Source organism: Euprymna scolopes, chromosome 7 (assembly GCF_053919585.1).
Source record: "Euprymna scolopes isolate OS-2025 chromosome 7, ASM5391958v1, whole genome shotgun sequence".
NCBI classification, from domain to species: Eukaryota; Metazoa; Mollusca; class Cephalopoda; order Sepiida; family Sepiolidae; genus Euprymna; species Euprymna scolopes.
In genome coordinates this window covers 39,682,426-39,705,376 of record NC_136488.1, presented here as the reverse complement: position 1 = coordinate 39,705,376, position 22,951 = coordinate 39,682,426, and the positions used below count along the sequence as shown (strand labels likewise).

Below are 22,951 nucleotides of genomic sequence, written 5' to 3'. Positions count from 1 at the left end.
CGTTTTTTATTTACTACTGAAAACCATAACTTTAGTAAATGTATTTTTTGTTTAAACAAAATAATACATTCTACTCAGATTTGAATAAAAATAATTAGTTCATTATATTCCACGATCATTATTTGATAAATACTGAAAAATTCATTAAAATTGGTTAATTTTCTGATTTTTGGTGAATTTTTAAGTAAAGGGAGGGGTCAAAATGTTTATACATTTTGAGCATCGGCATTCATTTTGCACGTACCTAATGTACGACCATCGAGGACAACTGGATTTTTCTCTTAAGGATTTAATTACATTATATATTCTTCCAGTGATACCATTATGATCTAATTTTCCTTAGAAGACCATTGTGCTATACCCTGTCAAAAGCCTTAGATATATCGAGAGCTACTGCTCTATCCTCCCCTGTTTTGTCCAGTGAACGGTACATACGTTCAGAGATTACAGTTAAGATATCTGCTGTGGAACGGGCTTGCCTAAATCCATATTGTTTATCGGTCAGGAATTTTGCAGCTGTAAGACTAGGGCTTGATTAATTAAGGACTCAAATATTTTGGCGAAAAGCGGGAGAAGGCTAATGAGGCGATAATTTAATGGGTCAGTTCTTTCACCAGAAATTTGGAAGACTGGTACCACAGAAGCGGTTTTCCAGCAGTCGGGAAAGCAAGATTCGTTAAGGCATTTATTGTAAAGTTTGGAGAGAACTGGAGCAACCTCAGCAGAACATTTTTTTAATAGCACAGCCGGAATGAGATCTCGTCCACATGCTTTTTATGATAACATGTACCTGAGAAGGGGTGATTTTCAAATCGTCTAGTGTGGCGTCTGTCCGCAAAGGAAAGTCAGGGAGGGAGTGGTGTTGGTGTGCTAGGTCCACTGTGGAGTTTGAGGCAAACCGATTGGCAAGCAGCTTAGCCTTGTCGGTTGCCGTGCAACCAACCTCATGACTGTTTGATAGTGGGGGAATCGTTAACTGCCCATTATTTACTACACCGTTGTAGATTTTCCAAAAATCCCGGGTTCCTAATTTCTGTGCTTCGATGCGTTTTCTGGTGGTTTCAGTGTATTCTGTCTTAGCTGTCGCTATTTCTCTCATACAATTATTTCTAGCTTCTATATACTTCTGTCCGTTTGATCTGGACTTTTGTTGGTTGAATCTGCGGTACGCATGTTGCCTTTGAGCAATGGCAGCTGCACAGGTAGAAGTAAACCATTGAGGAGAGTGGGTCTACGTTTAAGTCTACCATACCGAATATTTTTATGAATTTCAATTTTGTATAGGATGTTTTATGTAGTTGCTGTAATTTTAGACCTAATTTAAACAAAATCTAATTTATTTTACACTCTGGTATCGCCGGGTTCAGCTACAGTAAATTAATAAGAAATGGTTTCATTGTGGTACAATCTAATCAGAACTTCTTTCATCGTTTATCAAAGTAACGTTAAAAATGTAAAATATTTGCAACAATGCAGGATTAATCTCAACATGATTAAAATTATGAAATAACTGGGGGAGAGGGTCCCTTACGTCAACATAACTTTAGTACTTCAACTTTTTTCTTTTTGTTACAATTAATCGAATATTTATTGAATTCAAATTTACAATAGCGTAAAATAATATGAAATGTTAAAAATCCTATTAAAACTATTTTATTTGGAAAATTAAATCCACCAGAATTAATTTCTATTTTTTAAATGCTCTCCTCCTCTTCGCTCGGATACTAGACATACAGCAATTCTCCCACTTCTTATATTCCTTCTGTAAAGTGTACCCCCTCTCTGGGTTCGCCTGTTGACATTGTAAACGCAAACAACTTTGTTTTCGGTTTCACTTGATTGATCTTTTTTGGATAAAAAAAAAGAAAGAAAAACTTTTCGATACATTTTTTGATTCAATTAGTAATTTTATGACACAATGATATCGTTATAAAATTTACCTTTACAAATCATTACATAATTTGGTAAAAAAAAAAAGTGATCGAAAGGCTTTTAAGACCACCGATTTATTTTATTATAATATCATTTTTTTTTTTTTTTTGTTGTTTTTTATGTAAATATTTTATTACAAGAAATTAAGGTATTTATGTCCTGGAAGACCAAATGAAGACTTACCAATTTAAAAAGTTGTTTTTTTCTATTTCGAACAAAAGTCACATTTAAAATTGTCGCCGACAAGTAGTTAGTTCTCATGATATTTAAGACTATTTTCCGATGTATTCCTTAATTCACTGGTTATTTGTCAATCCGGGCTCGTTTTATGAGCGGCCGCGGTCGCTACTACGCTCACCCCCACTGCCCCTCTCCTTCAAAAAATTAAAATATCAATGAGCAAAAAAAAATTTTTTTTTTAATAAATAAATAAATAAAAGGAGACCTGACCCTCCCGCCCTCGCTAAAAAAAAAAAGCAAAAAATAAAAATGACCCATTCCCATCTAAAAAAAAAAAAAAAAAAAAATCCTTGCGCAGACGGGACTCCCCAATGGCGATCCCCTCCCACCTCTACCAAAAGAAAAAATTAACGAGACCGGGTCAACAATATTCCAAATGGCAATCAATAAATTTATTAGGAATAATCGAAAAATCTAAGTCATGAGAACTACTTGTCGGCGACAATTTTAAATGTGATATTTATTCGAAACAGACTCGAATATCTCTAAAAATCAAATTTTTAATCGCAAGTCTTCATTTGGTCTTCCAGGTCACAAATACCGAAATTAAAAAAGAAAAACAAATAAAGGGGAAAATAAAATTGCGAAACAAAATCGAAAATAAATGGACTCCCACTCCCAGACGCCGACTAAAGTTCAGCTAATTGTTCTGTTCACGTTGCTTTCAATTCTAATGTTACTTCTTTGATGAATAAGCTATTTACTACGAAACATGAACCGGCTTTAATTATTTATATTGAAAGTGTGTGTAGCAAAATCGACATGGAATGGTCCAGAGATACGATTTTCGTTCCAAACAGGAGACGAATACAAAGAGACGCGATATCAGTTCTTATTCCAGGGAGAAAACGAACGCACACACATTTTTTTCCTTAATATTTTGTATTGTAACATTAAAGTAAACGACAACAAGACTGAGAGGCATGGCATTATTCTGGCGGACGTTTAGAAAATTGACCCCCACCTCTAAATTCTACAATTTACACTTTTTTTTTTTTTTTCATGTTATCGATTACAAACTTAGCTCTCAGATTAAAAAAGAAAATGTTTGAAAAAAGATTTATGACTTATCATCGGGGATCAGTTTTTAATTATAACGTTCTACTAAATGGAACACGTACTTTGTGACTATCAGACAAAAATATTGCGACTCTTACGCGACCTGTGTCTCTGCCCCGAAGCGTCGGGAAAAAAAATATTTTAATTGTTGAATTCTTGAAATTATCTTATTTCATTTTTTTAAATAAATTATTTCTTGCCCTTCTTAACAATTTATTTGTTGTGAATTAAAAAAAAAACTACTTGTCTGCCCCAAATATATTCTATTTCATTTACAGCATACTTGAAACCCTGTAAAAGTCGTCACCGAGATGCAAAGAAAGTAAAAAAATTTGCCCTAACCCCCTTTTTTTTAGACAGGAATAATTCCTGTCTAAAAAAAGGGCCTGTCTAAAAAAAGGGGGTTAGGGCAATTTTTTTTACTTTCTTTGCATCTCGGTGACGACTTTTACAGGTTTTCAAGTATGCTGTAAATGAAATAGAATATATTCGGGGCAGACAAGTAGTTTTTTTTTTAATTCACAACAAATAAATTGTTAAGAAGGGCAAGAAATAATTTATTTAAAAAAATGAAATAAGATAATTTCAAGAATTCAACAATTAAAATTTTTTTTTTCCGACGCTTCGGGGCAGACAAGTAATTTTTTTTTAATTCACAACAAATAATTGGGCGCTTCTACACTATTGGGACGAGATTCCGGAAATCGTAATAATTTCACATTAAAACAATGGTACCTAAGTATTCCTCGTATTTTAAAGATGATTATATCCAAAAATTACGAAAATCAATATGGTAGAAAATTATTTATTAAAGAAAATAAAAATAGAATTTGAAGAAAACGATCGTAAAACACAGGAGAGTTCATAAGGGAGGTAATTTTCCGCTTATATTCAAACAAGATGGCGGCAATTTTCACCTGCTAGCACGATTAAAGTTGGATTTTTTTAAATAATTCAGTAATATTAAGATAATTCCGACTGCATAATTTTGAAGTTACCATTGTAACTTATTAGAATTGACAAAAAAATCAGTTGAAACCATTGTTTTGTTTATCTGAAAACTCCATTTATATCCTACGAAATCTCGTCCCAATAATGTAGAAGCACCAATAATTGTTACCAAAGGCAAGAAATAAAATAAACAACGAATAAATAATTTAAAGAATTCAACAAAAATAAAAAATAAAAAAGCATGTTCACATGGGATATTTCTCCTGTAGATGTGATAAAAATATCAAGAAATTTAAAATAGCGTTTTCCGCCGTCATGTGATCAACATGGAACCATATCATGTCACCTACTGATACAGAGACATATTTTACTCTTCTTTTGATTTGGGACTAGTAGGCCTCTATGTTTGTACAGACTGCGTCGTGCGTCACTGGGGCCACAAAATTTCATGAGCGGTTTACGGTACCATGTTGATAGCCCAATGTGCAAGCCTTCTGTCTGTAACTCCTCCACTCATCCGTATATATAGAGTGTTACTTGGGGCTACGCATTCCATAATGGCCGTTTCTAGGGTTCTAACTGACCGGATTCGGGTATTCGTTGCAAATACCCGACTTTCTCGGTTTGGTCATAGAACCCTATGACCCACTACTGTCTAACTAATCTCCCCACATTGCTTTTTCTTTTAAATAGTAAACTTTCGTCCACCTGAACTACGTGCTTTTGGGTCCGCCCTTGCCCTTCTGTCTTGTATCATTTTAAAACTCCATGTATCCCGGCAAAACTTATACCACTGTACAGCAGGCAGAAGTCCTTATAATTCCATTCAAACCGGCTGAAGTGGTCACAAGCACTTAAACAAAACCACCTGCAATATTGCTTCCAGTGTCAATTTAGCGTTCAAAAATGTCCCACATCTTTTACAACATCTATATCAGATTTTGTCATTTTGGAAAGATGAAAATGTCTGAATAGACATGGCATGTCCACAAGAACACAACTTGTTGCTTAAAATTTTTCAAAAGGTACATTCTTGGAGTGAGCATTTTCTTATAGTTGGGATTCTTTGAAGCGAGACAACGTTGATGAAATAGAAAAGATTCAAGAAAGTTCCCTTCCTACCCCTCCCCTTTTTAGACAGGAATAAACACCGGTCTCGTAAGAGAGTCGCGATATTTTTCTCTGTGACGATCACAAAGTATGTGTTCAAATTTAGTAGAACGTTATTATAATTGAAAACTGATCTCAACGATAAAAGTCATATATATATATTTTAAATCTTAAAGTTAAGTTTGTAATCGATGAGATTAACGTGAAAAAGAGAGAAAAAAGTGTAAATTGTGGAATTTAGAGGTTGTGGAGTCAATTTCCTAAACGTCCGCCATCATTTTTATGAAATAATGAACCACCAAAACAATTTAAGCAATAAAGAAAGTGAAATAAAAATAATAAAAAATAAATAAATAAATAAAAAAGGTGGAAGAAATAAAGACAGTTCGGTTTGGAGAGATTCAAGTTCGGATCAAAGTGAAATTATTGCTGTTTCTTAAGATAGAGTCAACAGATGAATTTTTGAAAATATGGTTTTAAGCAAAAACAACATTACTTAATTGTCATGTCGAAAAGAGTAATATATCCAAAAATTACGAAAATTCAACAAGTAGAAAATTATTTATAATTAAAAGTAATTTTTACGGAAAATTGAGAGAAATTGCAGTGTTCCCCAGATGTGAACATCTTGAAGATTGCAAATACAGGGGACATACTTATCTCCCTTTTCGCCACTTTAATGGCTCCGACATTTGTAGCCTATGACGCTAGATTTTTTTTTTTTTTTTTACTAAAAACAATAGTAGTTGAGTAAATTTTTACTTACTTTCCACCTTAACAATCACCTTTAAAATAACATAGATTTATTCGAGTATGCTGAAATCGAATGTCGCATTTAAATGCTATATTCGTTTTCAGCATAGCCTAAATCCTATTAAAAGTCGTCATCTTAAAGATGATTGTTGAGGTGGAAAGTAAGTAAACATTCAACAACAGTAGTTCAACTCGATGAGTTTTCGTAATTTTTGGATATATCAATATTTTCGACATGACAATTAAGTGTTTGTTTTTGCTTAAAACCACATATTAAAAAAATCGATCTGTCGACTATCTTAACAAATACCGTGTAATGTCTGTTTTTTGTCACCGAAAAGGCATCTTCAACTGAGAAAATATTTATTCCTAACCCATTCAGGGTGGACCTTTAGTGAGATGATGGGATCTTCAGATTAAAAATCGACCTTGTATTAGAGAAATAAGTAAAAACTACACAAAATAATCACTAACCATAAGTTGTGTGAGCCCGCTTCAATATTAGTGTTATATGAAAGAACCCATAATTCAGTATATAACATCAGGAGCAGCTGACTCGAAATATAAAAAGTAAGAATTGTTTGTGATTGATTGACTGTAAATTCGATCCGTATAAAGTTCGATGAGTATGATGTATAATTTACTTGTAGTTTATTGATGGAAGGAAAATGCATTTTATTGTGATATAAAATGATTATCTTTATATTAATACAATTGTGCGACCACTTCTTGTATAATAGTGATAATCGTATATATAGTGATTCCTGCATTTATGCAACTTAGTCTTGTTTTCCCTATTAATCGACAATTTAATGGAATAAAAAAAAAATGCAATAGCATAAAGTTTTAAATTCTTCAAAAATCCTTTTAAAAATAGTTTCGTATTTTAGCATTTAACGGACCGTGTTGAAAGAATAACGATCTTATTTAGAAATCCATTCTTAATATAGGGAGGGGGCTTTGTTAACTACTGTTTTTCTTGGCCTTCGGGACAAGATCAAAGTGTAGTATCTGTATCTGTTCTTCAGATGCTGCACTTCTATTTCTTGTTCTCTTTCGGTGGAGGAGAAATCCTTCACAACTGAGACAATTTTTATTTTTGTACCTTTTCTCCACGTTAAAAAACGACCCTGGTGTCTAACTCTGTCCCGGGGGGAGGCATAGTAAATAGGTACTCGGTACATTCACCTAACAAAAGATACGGTCAAAAATTGAATTTAACTTGAAAAAAAAAAATCTAAAATATAGCACGATCTGTATACTAGGTACCAACAACTTCATTGCGGAATTTAATCCGCCAGAATGCATTTCTGTTTCTTCTATACAACTACTTAATCCACAAAAAGAATGAATTACTTCATGACCATTTCGAAATTTGAAAGGAATTTCGCAGTGCTTAGCATTTAAACAAGGTAATTTTTGGTTTGAAAAGATATCAAAATGAACGCTCAAGTCAACACAGCATTAAATTCATTTACCCCTTTTTGCCATTCTGCAGGGTGTGGGTGAACAAATTTTGAAAATTCGATATTTCTACAAAGTTGGAGCAAAACTGCTTTTTATTCTATGTCTAGTTTTCGGGAAAAATTGTTTGGTTCGGTTCAAATTCTGTAGAAACTTCAAAACTTCATATGCGGTAAAATAATTGGTATTTTTAGAGAATCGTTCGCGTCTCCATACCCCCCCCCCTTTCGGTTGGGATTAGAGTTTCTATTTACTTGTATCCCCGCGAAGGCAGAGTTAGACAAAAGGTCAGTTTTAAATGTGGGGAAGATCCACTCTCCCCAGATTCCTTAGATTGGAACAAAAATTAAAATTACCTCGGTTTAAAAAAAGTTTGATCTTTTTTTTTTTAACGACGTAATCCAGCGTAGTATAAACCCCCTCAACCTCCCATATTAAGAACAGCTTTCGGAATAAACACCCCCAACCTCTTCATGTTAAGAAGAAGAATGGCTCTCGAGGTTGGGGTGCGTATTACGAAAACCGTTCTTAACATGGGGGGGTGCTTATTACTACACTCGGTTACGTCGTAAAAAAAATACCAAAATTTTCTCCAGCACCGATCGAGGACAGAAAAAACTAAACAGCATGAAAACATAACACATTTTGTTGTTTGTTCAAATAGATTAGAAATAGAATTACGTAATTTTATACAATCATCAAAATGTCATGTTTTGGTAAAAAAAAAAAAAAAATAATAAATAAAATTAAAAAAATTTAATTATTAAATAAATAAAATAACAGTAAAAACGTTAAGTTATTGCAAGTTTCAGCGTACCTGTTAACAACCGCTGAAATGAAAAGTAGACGTCTTTATGAACAGATTGAGAAAGCTAAGGAAGAACGGTAACTAGAGTTTATAAGCCTGTCCTTTAAATAAAAAAAATCGTAAACTTCAGTTATCGTTCTTCCTTTGATAACAATTTTTACTCTTATTCATCTCAAATAAGGCATTACTTCATAAAGATAGCGACTATATTTTTCTGGTTTGGTTTTCATTTCGGCGATGAAACTTGATAGTAACTATAGCTGTTTATTAATGTTTGCTTTGATTATCTATTGTTTTTTGTTTTGATTTACTAAAACACCGTGTAAGTAAAAACAAGTTGATTGGGAGTAAATTCAACCGAAATAGTTTTCGTGACTGAAATAGGAATCAATTATGTATCGCGGCTTTTCGAAATTCGACAGTTTTTTTTGTTTTTTTTTCTTTTCTTTTCTCTTTTTGCTGGTTCATTTATGTCCAATGTATTAAAGTGTCAAATTTCTTTTAGATATATAATACACATTATTTTTTTCATATATAAATAATTAAAAAAACAAAAGACTTACCCTTTTATTTATTCGTTTCCAATCGAATGTTAATTTGTTTTTGTATAAGATAAGAAAGAAGATCCTCCCCCAAAAGTATGACAAGTCTTTAGAAACGGCGACTGGCAAATTCCACTCAAGGGAAACATACGTACTAAATAGTGTTATTATTAATATGGTAACAGTAATATTAATAGTAATAATAATAGCAATAACAAAGGAAGATGAGCAAAGATATGATAAAGACTGACGACTGCGTTTCTCTCTCTCTCTCTCTTTAAATTATCCAAGGAGATGGCGTTAAAAATAAATACGTATCAACTCTGTTTTTCTCCATCTAAAGATGCTCTTTCCCTCTGGGTATTTCTTCTTCTTCCTTTTTTTTTTTTTTTTTTGTATCTTTTCCGTCTTTCTTTGTTTATTTTCTTGATTGTTTGTTGTTGTTTTTTTCTATTTAGTCAGTCCAAAATTGAGGGAGAAAGAGAAAGACTCCGGTAAAAACTTGTGTTCCTCCTCCTTTCTGTCTCGTGTTTTCGAAAGTTGAGAATGACAAACTGAAACGAAACGAGGTCTTATTTGTTCGAATCGATAACTACATTTTTTATTTTCTATTATTGATATTTAAAAATAAAAATTATTATGTTTGTGTTCGATAATGAATAATAATAAATGTGTTTTTACTAGTCATAATTCAGAGATAAATTGTTTTTTGAGAAAATTAAACTTGCCATCGACGTTTTTGCGTTTCTCCTAATTTTGGAGGGTATATAAAAAATGTGGAATCACTTGCTTTCTGCTACATCTGGTTTCATTATTTTGAACAAGAAAAATTTAAAGGCAACACATGAGTTCGATTTATTAAACCAAGTGTTTTGTTGGTTAATTTTTTTTTCGGCATATTAAAAATAAAATTTGAAAGAAGTGTCTTGACAAAAACGTATCAATTCAAATTTAAATAATCTTTCTGATTTGTTTAAAATTTTAAAAACAATTTTTACATTAAATTTTTTTTTAATTGCATTTTTTTCACCCCAAACAAAGAACGGTGCCAATTTGATGTAAGGAGCTACTATCTGGAACATAATTGCAGGGATACTATGTAAGGAGTTAAGTAGCAAGATGTCTGTATACATTACATTTGAACTTTCTGCATGTCAGTATAGTCGGGGAAGCAGGAACCCGGAAGGGAATTCCAAAGTCAAGCAGTTTGGGGGAAGAAACTATTAGAGTAGAAGTTTTTTGGGGGGAGGGGGCATGTGGGGATCTCTACTGTGTAGGGGTGAGATTTTGCTGCTTGTCAGGTTTGTCAGGGGTATTTACTTCGAGGGGTGCAAGGGCTTGTGGTTCGTCGAAGCATATACCATTAAAATACTTGTAAAACAGGCAGGATGAACATTTTGCCGATGGGACAGAGGCTGAAATGAATACAAACTGAATAAGATTCTTTTAATTTGTGTAAAAACAATAAAATGTGTGTGTGCGCTGTTAATAATTACATTATTAATAAATAGTCGGCAAAAATGTCATAAGTGGTGAATATTTAGAGTCTCCCTTCGACTATGTGACACACGAGTTCAGTCTGAAACAATGTCCATTTTATTTTCGCAACTTCCAATTCTATCCAAGGCCTATTAACAATGGAATCCCAGATGTGGCCCGGCGAAATCACTCCGTCCGACAAAAAAAAAAAAAAAGCAAAAAGTGTATACTTAACTGGTGATACAGTAATTACTCAATCTGATCCGTCAAAGTAACCCAGTTGGAGCAGCCGCAGCCAACATCCTTATGTTACATAACAAATAGAAAAAAATGCGTAACTATTTTCTTTTTTTTTTTTTTTTTTTTTGTTAACCGTATAAGCTCCTCCAACTGGACCCTACAACGAAAGGCTCATAAATGAAGCCGGCACTAAATACATAGTAATTTACAATACGAATCCAATATTCATTTGTATGAATATATAAAAGGGGAAGAAATAAAATCAGACTGAACAAAAAAAGGAATGAAGAAACGCTAGTTTTCTCTCTCTTAACTAACTTAATTAATCACAATCATGACCAATCCAAATACCAAAATACCTTAATCTTATTACTCAATTATTTGCCATTCACCAAAAGAAACCCACCACATGAGTTGCCTAATAAAAACACATATGAACAACATAAAATATGTAGTGGAGGTTTTGGAGATAATGAAGGTCTTATATAGAATATAGCAAGAAAAATGTGTAATGAAAAAATAACTCCATGGTTAGTATCAGAATTACTACTTTCTAAATGTGGCAAGAAGCAAATTTATCATGTGGAAAATTGATGCAGATTTTAAAATATATTCATAACACACTTCCTTTGAACTTACAAAAGCATACCTGTATCATTGACAAATCAGGTCACTTGTAACCTCACAAAAGGAAGGGATAAAATAAGAGGGAGTTAAGGCATCAAACATACTTAAGATAAGTTATAAAATCCTGATGCAGCTAGATACCATACTGCACATGTCACTTTTCACCAAATTCTGCTGGAAAGAGTTTCTACCTTGTCCTTCCTTATTTTCTGATAATATTAGAAAATCGAATAAGCTGGAGAGAAGTACAGGTCATCCCTCTAAAGTTTCTTTTCTCATGTTGAACATATGATGATTGTTATAATAGCTAGTAAGCACAGAAACATTGTATTTCTTCTTATTCACCACCAGAGTCCAATTGCTACAAGCTGATATGACTCTCAGGAACTGGCTGGATTTATTTGCTTCCCCACCGAGCAAATTAGGCACAAGGCCGTTTTTTAATGTGGAGAGTGATGGGGAAATGGGGGCAACTCCCCGGGGAGTAGGGGAGCTGGATAGTGACAATTGGTATGAAGGGTTTCCCCTACAGTGACCAATAACTGATTGCTACAAGAGCAATGGTCTTATATGTGGGGTTGTCCCCACATATGGTTTTTGAGATTCATGTCCAGCCCCTGAAGAGGCCGGGCGAAACTCAGCTCCCAGGAACTGGCTTTTCAGCATTCAGCATGCAGACTATGTAGCTGTCAACCAACTCACACAGCAACCGGGCAGTATTGCAGCGAAAGAAGACATGCTCAATAAATTCATTCAACACAATGAACATTACTAGCCATAATAATTTGACCAGCTGCATCTTGTTGCTTGAGGTGAGCTAGCTGAATGATGTCCCGTTGTTATCAAGTCATTTTAACCTGAGTACCTAAGGCCAGATTAAGCATAGTGCCTCTTTTGTCAGACTGAGTTTGTCAATCTTAAACGTATCCTCTAATCATAATACAATATAATACCTTTCAGGACAACAGTCTGATGTCAGAGAATCTTACTGTTATCTACAAAAGGAACTTCAAGGTTCCTCTACACTTACTTTCAGATCCTTTCTAGTGTTTTTTCTTTATCCAAGTGCATGCTTTTTAAAGCCAAAAAGGTTTTCCTGGTATCAATTCATTATTTCCCTTACAAGATGGGAATATTTGGTTGATATAATATAAGCAAAGTGTCTGTTAACAAATCTCAACATTTGGCATAGCCAAACTGTCATCAGATTAATGTAGATGACAAACATTTCAGCATGCCATATGCAATTCTCCAAGACACAAAAATTTTAAAAGAGCCTGCCTTAACTTTAGAAGTGGCAGACGGAAGGGAGAATACGGAAAAATGATATATAATGATGAGATAAATGTGTGAATTACACATCTCCATCTGCCTTTTTAATGAAAGCTTCCTATGAATGCACAGACTTTTAGAAATAAGGCATTGAGACACAGATAAATTGAATGGCAAGATGTTATTTTAATATTTTATCAACTTTGTTTCACATCTTTGTTCAACAAGTCAAAGGAATGGATTAAATGTTCATGTTTGTTAACGAAGAAAGTGTTACAGTGAAAGTCGTTGAATCAAGATCAAGAAAATATTATCATGAGTCTATAAGTCTGGGCAAAGAAAATGTTAAGGAAAATGTTATACATCCGTACGTATGCAAGTAGGATTATTGAAAGTTAGTGAGATTAACAGTTTGTATTATTATTATTGGGACTTAGGAAGTTTGTAAGACTGAGTTCATATGATTATTATTTGGAAGTCGATGCTATAATCACCTTCAAATGAGAAAAGTTAGCCAAATAGATTTCAAATCGACCCATACTCAGACAAACCTCTTTGGTGAAAGATTATTGAAAATGAGAATAGAAATATAAACTTTATTTATGGTTACAAAATGTTCATCTTCCAATATGTTGATCCAAAGCACACAATTCAACAGCCACGTTTGTTGCCTAGCCCTAATTATGCTATCCTGATCCTTTTTGCTATCCAAGGAAGCCAGTTCAACCTTAACTATCATAATTGTATTTCTATCGCCTGCTGTTCTCACTCAATCTAATATTGATTTTAGTATCACTTTAGTTGTTCTAAATTTTAAGTTGTCAATAACTATATTCAACAGCAAATAAGTAATTCCTACCACTTGTTTGCAACCACTGCTCTAATCAGCTGTTGCTTTAGAGTTCATAAAACTGGTCATGGAAGTTGTTTACTTCAAACAACGATATGTTAAATTTTCTGTTACCCTTCATTCTAGTTTTAAGACTCTTTAAGTTTACATGCAGCCAGATAAACCTATGGTCAATATGAACTATGAAAACTAGTACAATCGAAAATTATTACATCTAATTAAGAACTGATTAATATAACTCCAAAGCTACATTGAATTAGATCTGCATCTACCTGTCCAGATTCATGCTATATCACAAGGCTGTTTTATTACGGATTTTATCAACATGATCGATCGGTAAAAGGAATAGCACCCACTATAGTTATTTCTACATTAATAGTTATTTGTACATTCATAGTTATTTGTACATTCATAGTTATTTCTACATTAACAGTTATTTGTACATTCATAGTTATTTGTACATTAATAGTTATTTGTACATTAATAGTTATTTGTACATTAATAGTTATTTGTACATTAATAGTTATTTGTACATTAATAGTTATTTCTACATTAATAGTTATTTCTACATTAATAGTTATTTCTACATTAATAGTTATTTCTACATTAATAGTTATTTCTACATTCATAGTTATTTGTACATTCATAGTTATTTCTACATTAACAGTTATTTGTACATTCATAGTTATTTGTACATTAATAGTTATTTCTACATTAATAGTTATTTCTACATTAATAGTTATTTGTACATTAATAGTTATTTCTACATTAATAGTTATTTCTACATTAATAGTTATTTCTACATTAATAGTTATTTCTACATAAACCTGATCAGCTGAAACTCCTTATACTTTATAATAATATCTCAAACACACAGGTTACAATATAAGTCTAGAAGATGAAGAATAGACAGTGGACTCTGGGTTTACTTTCAGCAGCCTTATAACTCTCACTTTCTTTATTTTGTCCTTGAGTTGTCACATGTTATAGGTGATGTTTCTGACAAAAGGGGAAAAATGGCTTTTTATTGAGTCCGAATTTCTTCTTTAACACCTATCATTGGCTAGTTTTTTGACAATTCTAATTTTATCTTATGCAAACTTGTCATTGTGTAAAAGATTAACATTTAAAGTTTAAGTAAAAAAAGAAAAAGTAGTTTTTACTGTAGTTAGATGGTTACCTCATTATTTATACTCACGTAAACAAAGTAAAAAGACATATGCAATACTTATCGAAAGCAATATGTGAGAGATGTGTCAATCTCATTGGATCAAACACAACATCACATAATTAATGAAATTTAAATTATATAAAACAGTATTTTGAAATAATGTACCTGAGGGTCATTCCAATAGTAATGCATCCTATTTTTTTTTAACTAAAAAATGTTGAAGAGCTACGAAGACGAGAGTAGTACCATTAAAACGAACAACTTTTTGTGCCCCAATTATTTTTCCACATAGTCATCACCATTTTTAATGCGCTTTTGTCAGCAATAGGATGGTGGCTGTGCATGAGCGTTTGGAGGGTGTTTTATCACTCACATCTCTGTTGCTACTCTGAAATCGACGAATCCTTCTCCTAACTGTGCTAACATAAATTGCATTTGCTTTGTAAACATTCAACAGGCACCGGTGAATGTTGATCAGTTCATTTTTTTCTGCATGAAGGAATTCAATAACACATCTCTGCTTCTGATACATGTCCATGACAAACGTTGATTTCTTAGAGTCTCACACCATCAATATCTGCAACAGAAATGAAACTTTCAAATCATGTATGCATAAGTTCAGTCATCATAATAATGCAATTTGCAATCTCCTCTGATCCATCCGAGCAGAATAAAAAAAATAGGAACGTGCCTTGTATATAGTAAACAGTTTATAATAAATTAATGTTTGGTGTTATTTATTTGTAATTTTTTGGTCCTATTTTCCTATGTATATATCATAATTTTTTTTGTCCTATTTTCCTATGTATATATCATAATTTTGTTGACATTAATTAATTTCTCTTAAAATATTATATTCATAATTTTCAAAAGAAGTAATTTAAATTAAAATTATTAATTCTTAAAATGACAAAGTCAGTGTCAGTAGATTCCTATCTAGAATTGTCACCACAAGTATTTGAACTTTGCCTCGACAATCATTCCCATTAATGCTTATACTTGAGTGATATCTGGTCTTGACAAATGCTGACTATATATATATATATATATATATATATATATATATATATATATATATATATATAATAAAAATCTTTATATTGAAAATTTATTCAAATTTTCACAAAAAAACTTTTATAAACCTGTAAGGAAGGTATACAAAATTTTAATTATTCGACAAGGAGTACAAATAAAACAAGAAAAACCTTATTCCATAGAGTTTCAAAGAATGCAGTTCCTCTCATCAGAGGGAAGAGGTTTGCAAAATATACAATAGATTTTGCAGGTTAATGCATCATGTGAAACAAATAATATGAAGTTTATCATATTTGCATAAAAAAAGCCATTTAATAGTTTGAGATAGTTTGAAGGAATTCAAGGAGATTGAGAAAGCAAGAAACGAAAAAAGGGAGAAAAAGGATATGATCAAAATCCAATGAGAAAGACCCTCTCTCTCTCTCTCTCTCTCTCTTTTTATATATATATATATATATATATATATATATATATATATATATATACTAGCAAAAGTACCCGTCGTTGACTGGGTTCAAAAACAGCCTGCAGAAAATGGACTCTGATTTATGAAAGTATGATAGGTCATGAAAAGGAAGAGTTGTAAAGAGATAGCTTCGCATTTGGGGGTATCAAAACCAAAGCAAAATATGATGAAAGTAAAAATAAAATAGATAAACCCCATAAATTATTATACCATACCTGTTCACACTGAAACACTTATCACAATATTCTGTGGATCTATATTAAAAACCTTGTTAAACTTTGTGACATATTTCAATTCTATGGAAGTCAGGCGCAAACGAACACCCCATAATTTTATTATACCATATTTCCTCAAACTGAAACATAATTATCAAAGTATACTTATGCAGATAGATATGAAAAGTCTTTATTAAAGTTTGTGCCTATTTCCATTCTATGGAGGTCAGGTGCGAACGTAGACCCCACAATTTTATTATACCATCCCTATTTAAGTTAAAACATACTTATCAAAGTATTCTTATGTACATCTATATCAAAAACACTTGTAAACGTTTTTTTTTAATTTAAAATTTTTTATTTCCATACTTTGTGAACCAGGCACGAACGCAGACCCCACAATTTTAATGAACCACTGTTCTGCCAGATCAGACATACCCATAACTGTGTCTCGATACATCTTCTATTATACGTAATCAGTTTTTTAAAATAGTCAACCATAAATGAGCCTATATGTGACCACACACACACATACACACACATTCAGCTTTATATTATAACTATATATATATATAATATAAAGCTGAACATCTATCACTAGTCTCTCACTCTTAGATAAGATCCAAAAAACAAATTTCAAATCTGATAGGTTTCGCACTATCAGTCAAGCTCTAACCCCTGTCCCATCACTGCAATGTTGCATCCTTGTGTTTGTTTTACAAGTACTTTAATGGAATGTGCTCTGATCAACTCATAGCACTTGTGACCTCTCTATATACATACTGCCAACTAACCCAGAAAGCTATAGTATAATTTCTTCCCTCAAACTGTTAGACTTTGGAATTCCTTCCCTGTTTACTGCTTCCTTGACTGTACTAACCTGCAGAAGTTTAAATGTAATGTGAATAGACATCTCACTATTCAACCCGCCACAGTCTCTTGGTAGACATGATCCAAAATAGTAGCCCCTTATGTCCAAGTGGCAATATGCCTGGGGAAAAAACAACAAGAGATCCATTCTTACAAAGCATTTATTTAATCTGCTCACTTCGTAATTAAAATATATGAAAACGTCATTTTTACTTAACTGTCACAAACAAACGAACAAATTCTTTCAAGTTGAAATGTGACTGACGAACTTACTGACAGACAAAGCCGCTCATGGATGTGTGAGTATACAAGTTTCCCTTAAATGACAAATACTTTGAAGAATGCCTGCAGTTAGAGAATTCAAAACATTGTTGCAATATAAGAGCCGAAATTAGGAAAGCGACCTGACTGTAAATAATATGGTTGAGAAAATCAGGAAATTGGGAGTTGAATCCAGAGCCAAGAACTCTGTTTTGCATGGTTGGTTCAAACCATTAATGTTATTTTCAAGTAGAATATAGATCATTAATTTTTTTATATGTATACAGGATTTTATATCCACACTAGTACGATAATTGAAAAAAAAAAAAATACACACAAGGTAGAGAAACTGACTACAGATTAATTATCATTTTTACTCAAATAAAAGTAGCAAAGAATTGTTGCAAGATCTTAAAGGGTCAGTATGGTCGGCATTGTCTGTAACACAATGAAAGAAAAGTCTTACCTCAAACTTGGCATTATATTTTATTCAATGAATTTTACTTACGTTTGAAATTAATAATCAATTGTGTGGTTAAATAATAAATTATTAACTATTCTGTACCTCCCAAAATAGATTGTTAACTATTCTGTACTTTCAACTAAGGATTTTTGTGGTTAAATTTTCCACATGACTCCAAATACAAAGCTCACGACTTCAAATCCCCCCACCCCGACTAAAAAATAGGATTTGTATTCAAATCGACTGCATCTTATCTGCATATGAGGTAATGAAAAATCTCACAAAACCTGCCAACATATAAATAGACATTGTTGTTTTTTTTTATTTTTATTTTTTTTTTTTTTTAATTCCTTTTTTCCCATGCCCGGACCCTATATGTTGCAAAAAATCAGAGATTTTTATAAATTTTTAATTATTATTATTTGCTTACAAGTGGCGACCAGGCGTTTAATCGCAAAGTGTAATGAAGAATTTATTTGAAGATCTAAAAAAGCTGGAGTTGCCCGTATTTATTTATTTATTTTATTTTTATTTTATTTTTTTTTGTAATACAAAAATAGAAAAATCTTATCTCGGATCCAACATAAGCAGGGCAGGAGTTTTTGTTAATGGGAAGTGGTTACCTGGAGTTCATTTTTTAAAATAAGTTATGTCTGATAATTGGCCACGTGTGGTTTGTCAAAATAAAAGCGTAGGAACGTATCAACATTAGTAATACGTGTAAAAATGTCAATGATGGTTAACAATGCTTTGCAAGAATATGGTTCGGTGCTACCAGATGAAGCTCTCTGATGATAATGGCTTCCTGACCTAAGATACACCGAACCTTAATGTTATTGCTTTTCCTTTCTATTTGCAAAACTCAATCATGTTCTACAAAGTTAAAAAAAAAAAAACGAAGCAATTTTCCACTACAGCAACCAACCCAAATACCATGAATAAATATCTTAAATATAAAGAACTTGAAGCATGAAAACTTTTCCAAAATTACTGGATTCCAAATTAAATAATCTGAAAGGGGTTAATATGTTGTCAAATAAAACAGCCAAACTAAACCAAACTAAGAATCCGTCCCTATAGAACAGCAATTAATGCTGTTATCAAAAACTTTTATTAAAATTTTTTTAATAAAATGTTGTTCAAAAATTAGTAAAATATTCGTCATTTTTATGTTTCTGCTATTCATTGAAACAAAATATAAGATATAATATTTCAATCATGTCTTAAAATCACATCACAGTTAGATAATTATATAATAGTTTTAATACCATATTGGATAAATGTGCTGAAAACTATAATTGTCTGTCATTTTAATGTGTTCATGGATATTTTCAATTAAGATGGCTATTTTACGAAATATTCAAAACGCATTTTTCTCTCATCAGTGAATTACTTTCGCTTGAAAACATGGGATTAGCCATCGAAATGAAATCATGATCTCAAAGTTATTGAGGTTTGAAATTTGATTACGGTAGCCATATTGAATCTGTATATTCAAGGAAAATTGCTCATGGATTAGAACAGCTCCACATCCACCCTGATTACATTGACCTTACCTGTTAATAATATGTATTGAAAAAAATATATAAAGAAAGGAAGAAAGAATAAAAGTAAGGTTGCACTCCAGAACTACGAGACTAATATGAATAAATTTGATCTCAGAGCATATTTCATTATTTTACTTCATGGATCATACTACAAAGCTTTTCTAGTTCATGATAAAAGTATTACTTGAACTGATCAGTCACCTATATAGAAAGAGAAAGGGACAAGTTTAAAACTCTTTGTGATTAAAACAGCAATTTCTCTCTTCTCTCTCTCTCTCTCTCTCTATCTCTCTCTCTCCATAGTTATATATATATATATATATATATATATATATATATATATATATATATATATATATATATATACTCGTGTTGGTCAAAAAAATAGAACATCATGCTTTTTAGCGCTAAATTCTTATTGAGGATGATCTGTGAGATGTAATTGATGCTAAAATATCCCTATCACGCTAAACTAACTGAAATAGTTGTTTTACGATAGAATGTTTTTTACATATCAATTGCAATGTCAGTTTTTGAATATTTCGTGTTTCAAAATAATAGAACAAGGCAGGTAAGTAAACAAAATGTTTTTTTTATTAACACAAATACAAATAAAATTAATCAATATTTAGTAGCAGCATCTTTTGTCTTGATAACAGCATCAATTCGCCGGGGTATGGAATCAACAAGCTTCTCGCAATCCTGTGTAGACACCGAATCCCATGTGTTCTGGATTGCATTCTTCATGGCTGCAAGGGTGGTAGGTTTTTCTTTGCGGAACTTCCTCTTCATCTGGTCCCACAAGGCTTCAATAATGTTCAAATCTGGCGCGTTCGCCGGCCATTCAAGAACAGGGATCGATCGTTCTCGGAGCCAGGAAAACGTGGTCTTGGCAGAGTGTGCTGGTGCCAAGTCATGTTGAAAAATGATGTCTGTAGCCTCCCTGTCAAACTGGTTATCCAACATTGGCAGTAAATTAGCTTCCAGGATATCTTGGTATACTTTTGTGTTTACAGTTCCTTTGATGAAGCATAAATTACCAACACCTTTAGCACTCATACAGCCTCAAACCATGCAAGACTGCAGGAACTTCACAGACTTCTTAACGCATTCTTGGTTATGCCATTCCGTGGTTCTTCGCCAAACATGTGGCTCTTGGTCGCCGAAGGAGATACAAAATTGAAACTCATCTGAAAAGATCACACGCCGCCATTCGTCTACAGTCCAGGTTTGATGAGCAGTTGCCCATCACAGCCTCTTCAACATCTGCTTCTTGTTAAGGAGCGGTTTGGTGGCAGCTAAACGATTTCGGTATACCAGTGTCCAGAGCCTTCAATAGGTAGTGGTTCTTGAAACGTCGGCACCAGAAACCTGTTTCCATGCTTCAGTGATGTGACTTGTTGATTGGAATCGATTTTTCTTTGCCACCTTGTCCAGTACCCGGTCTTGTCTTTCTTTTCTTTTGTTCGCATTTCTTGCGATTGCTGTTGAAAACACCCTCAGTACCTTTCTGAAGCACTTTGGTCACCACCGATCTTGAACATCCGACCTTGATTGCAATTTCCATGTACGTCTTTCCTTCTGCTCGCAAATCAAAGAAACGCTGCTTCTCAGACAAAGATATGTCTTTAGAGCGACCCATACTTATGCAGTATTATTAAATCGCTTTCAAAATCTTTTTAAACAATATTTGCAAAATGTTTTGAGTTTAAGATTACTAAACAACAAAATGTTCCATTAAATTGAAACATTGGCTTTTCTAATGTGACAATAAAGTACTCATTGTCTGCCATATGCATCTCCTCAAATGATTAAAAATAGTTGCCAAAAATAAACCCTGGATGATGTGTAACTGTATGAGCAAATATCACATAGCCCACGACACAATTCAGGTCATTACCTTTCCAACAAGCCTTCATTTGTTAAATTCTGATGAATAATCGCAGAGATTTGGAACTTATAAAATTGCCAAAAGAGAGAGAGAGAGAGAGAGAGAGAGAGAGAGAGAGCGAGAGAGCGAGAGAGCGAGAGCTATATTCGTAACCAAACTGAATATTGAAATACTCATATCTTTGGTTCTAGGGGAAGAAACTACATAGAAATTTACAGGCTTTTTGAAGATGATAATACTATTCAATAGTATGAAAAATAGTAAAAAAGAACCTATATTTTCAAACCAATAAAATATGTCGAAATTTGCCTGCATTTGTATGTATAGTGTCCTGGCGAGCTAGTGTCAGTTCTGCTGCTTTAGGATGAATTTTGCTGAGGGTTTTTTTTTTTTTGCTTGGTTGTCTCCCCTGTGGCCTTGTCAAGCCACTAATATATATATATATATATATATATATATATATATATATATATATATATATATATATATATATATATATATATATATATATATAAATCTCTCCATTGAAAATTTATGCAAATTTTCAAAAAACTTATAAACCTGTAAAGAATTATACAAAATTTTAACTATCTTACAAGGAGTACAAATAAACAAGAAAACCCTTATTCCATGGAGTTTTGAAGAATGCAATTCTTCTCATCAGGTGGAAGAAGGTTGCAAAATATACAATAAATTTTGCAGATTAATGCATTAAATGAAAGTAACAACATTAAATTAATCATACTTGCATAAAAAAAGTTATTTAACAGTTAGTGACAGTTCATAGGGATTCAATAAGATCAAGAATGCAAGAAACGGGAAAAAGGGAAAAAAGGGATATGGTAAAAATCCAATGAGAAAGAAGGTAAAATCCAGAACAAGAAAAATACGAAATGGGTCCATTGAAAATCCATTGGTAATCCACAAGAAAACAGAATTAATTAATGGTCAGGGTAAAAATACACCTTTCAGAAAAAAACATCAGATCATGGAGAAGTTAAATTTCATTTTTCATATAAAATGTTTCTTTAAAACGTAACGGATAAGCTAAATGGAAATGTTAAGAGAAAGAGAGGAAAAATGAAAAAGAGAGATAAGAACAGAGGAGAGGAAGAAAGAATATTCAGAAGTCGAAAACAGAAAAGAGAAGGAGAGATACATAGTTGAAGGAGGAGGCGAGTAAAAAAGGGAGAAGTGAGGCGGATAGAGAATCATCTTTCTAAATCTATTTTAGGACAGATAAATATAGGTCAGTTGAGGTCAATTTGACCCAGATAGGAACATAATTCAGATTTATTTATTTTAAATTTGGAAAGAAATTAAAGTGGGTGAGGGATTAATTGATGGTTTAATAAATTAATGTATGATTATAATTATAATTGCACGCATACACATATATACATATATAAATGTACAAATGCATATACGCACATACATAAAAAATGTAGAATAAAATAAAATGTGGAATAATATAGAAAAAGAAGTGAGACTAAAGGAGACAATTTACTCACAAGCAAAAGGGACATGTAATTATACAAAGACATAGATGCATATATGGCTGTAGATATACATACATGCACATATGTACACATATATATATACATACATATACACGCACATAAACACATACATACACTCACACAACAAAAGGTAATATGATTTATGGAAAAATCATTTATTTAGGCCCTAAGATTCAACATCGACA

The 22,951-nt window shown here is 32.5% G+C and overlaps 1 protein-coding gene across 2 annotated transcripts in view; it reads right to left on the bottom strand.

The window, feature by feature from the left end:
- Positions 1-9,420, bottom strand: part of LOC145279686 (FERM, ARHGEF and pleckstrin domain-containing protein 2-like) — a 324,554-nt gene extending 315,134 nt beyond the window's left edge. For both annotated transcript variants that reach the window (XM_080130959.1, XM_080130961.1), the window contains exon 1: positions 8,881-9,420. The gene's annotated coding sequence lies outside the window, so the exon portion shown is untranslated. The remainder of the gene's footprint in view (positions 1-8,880) is intronic.
- Positions 9,421-22,951: the final 13,531 nt, after the last annotated feature.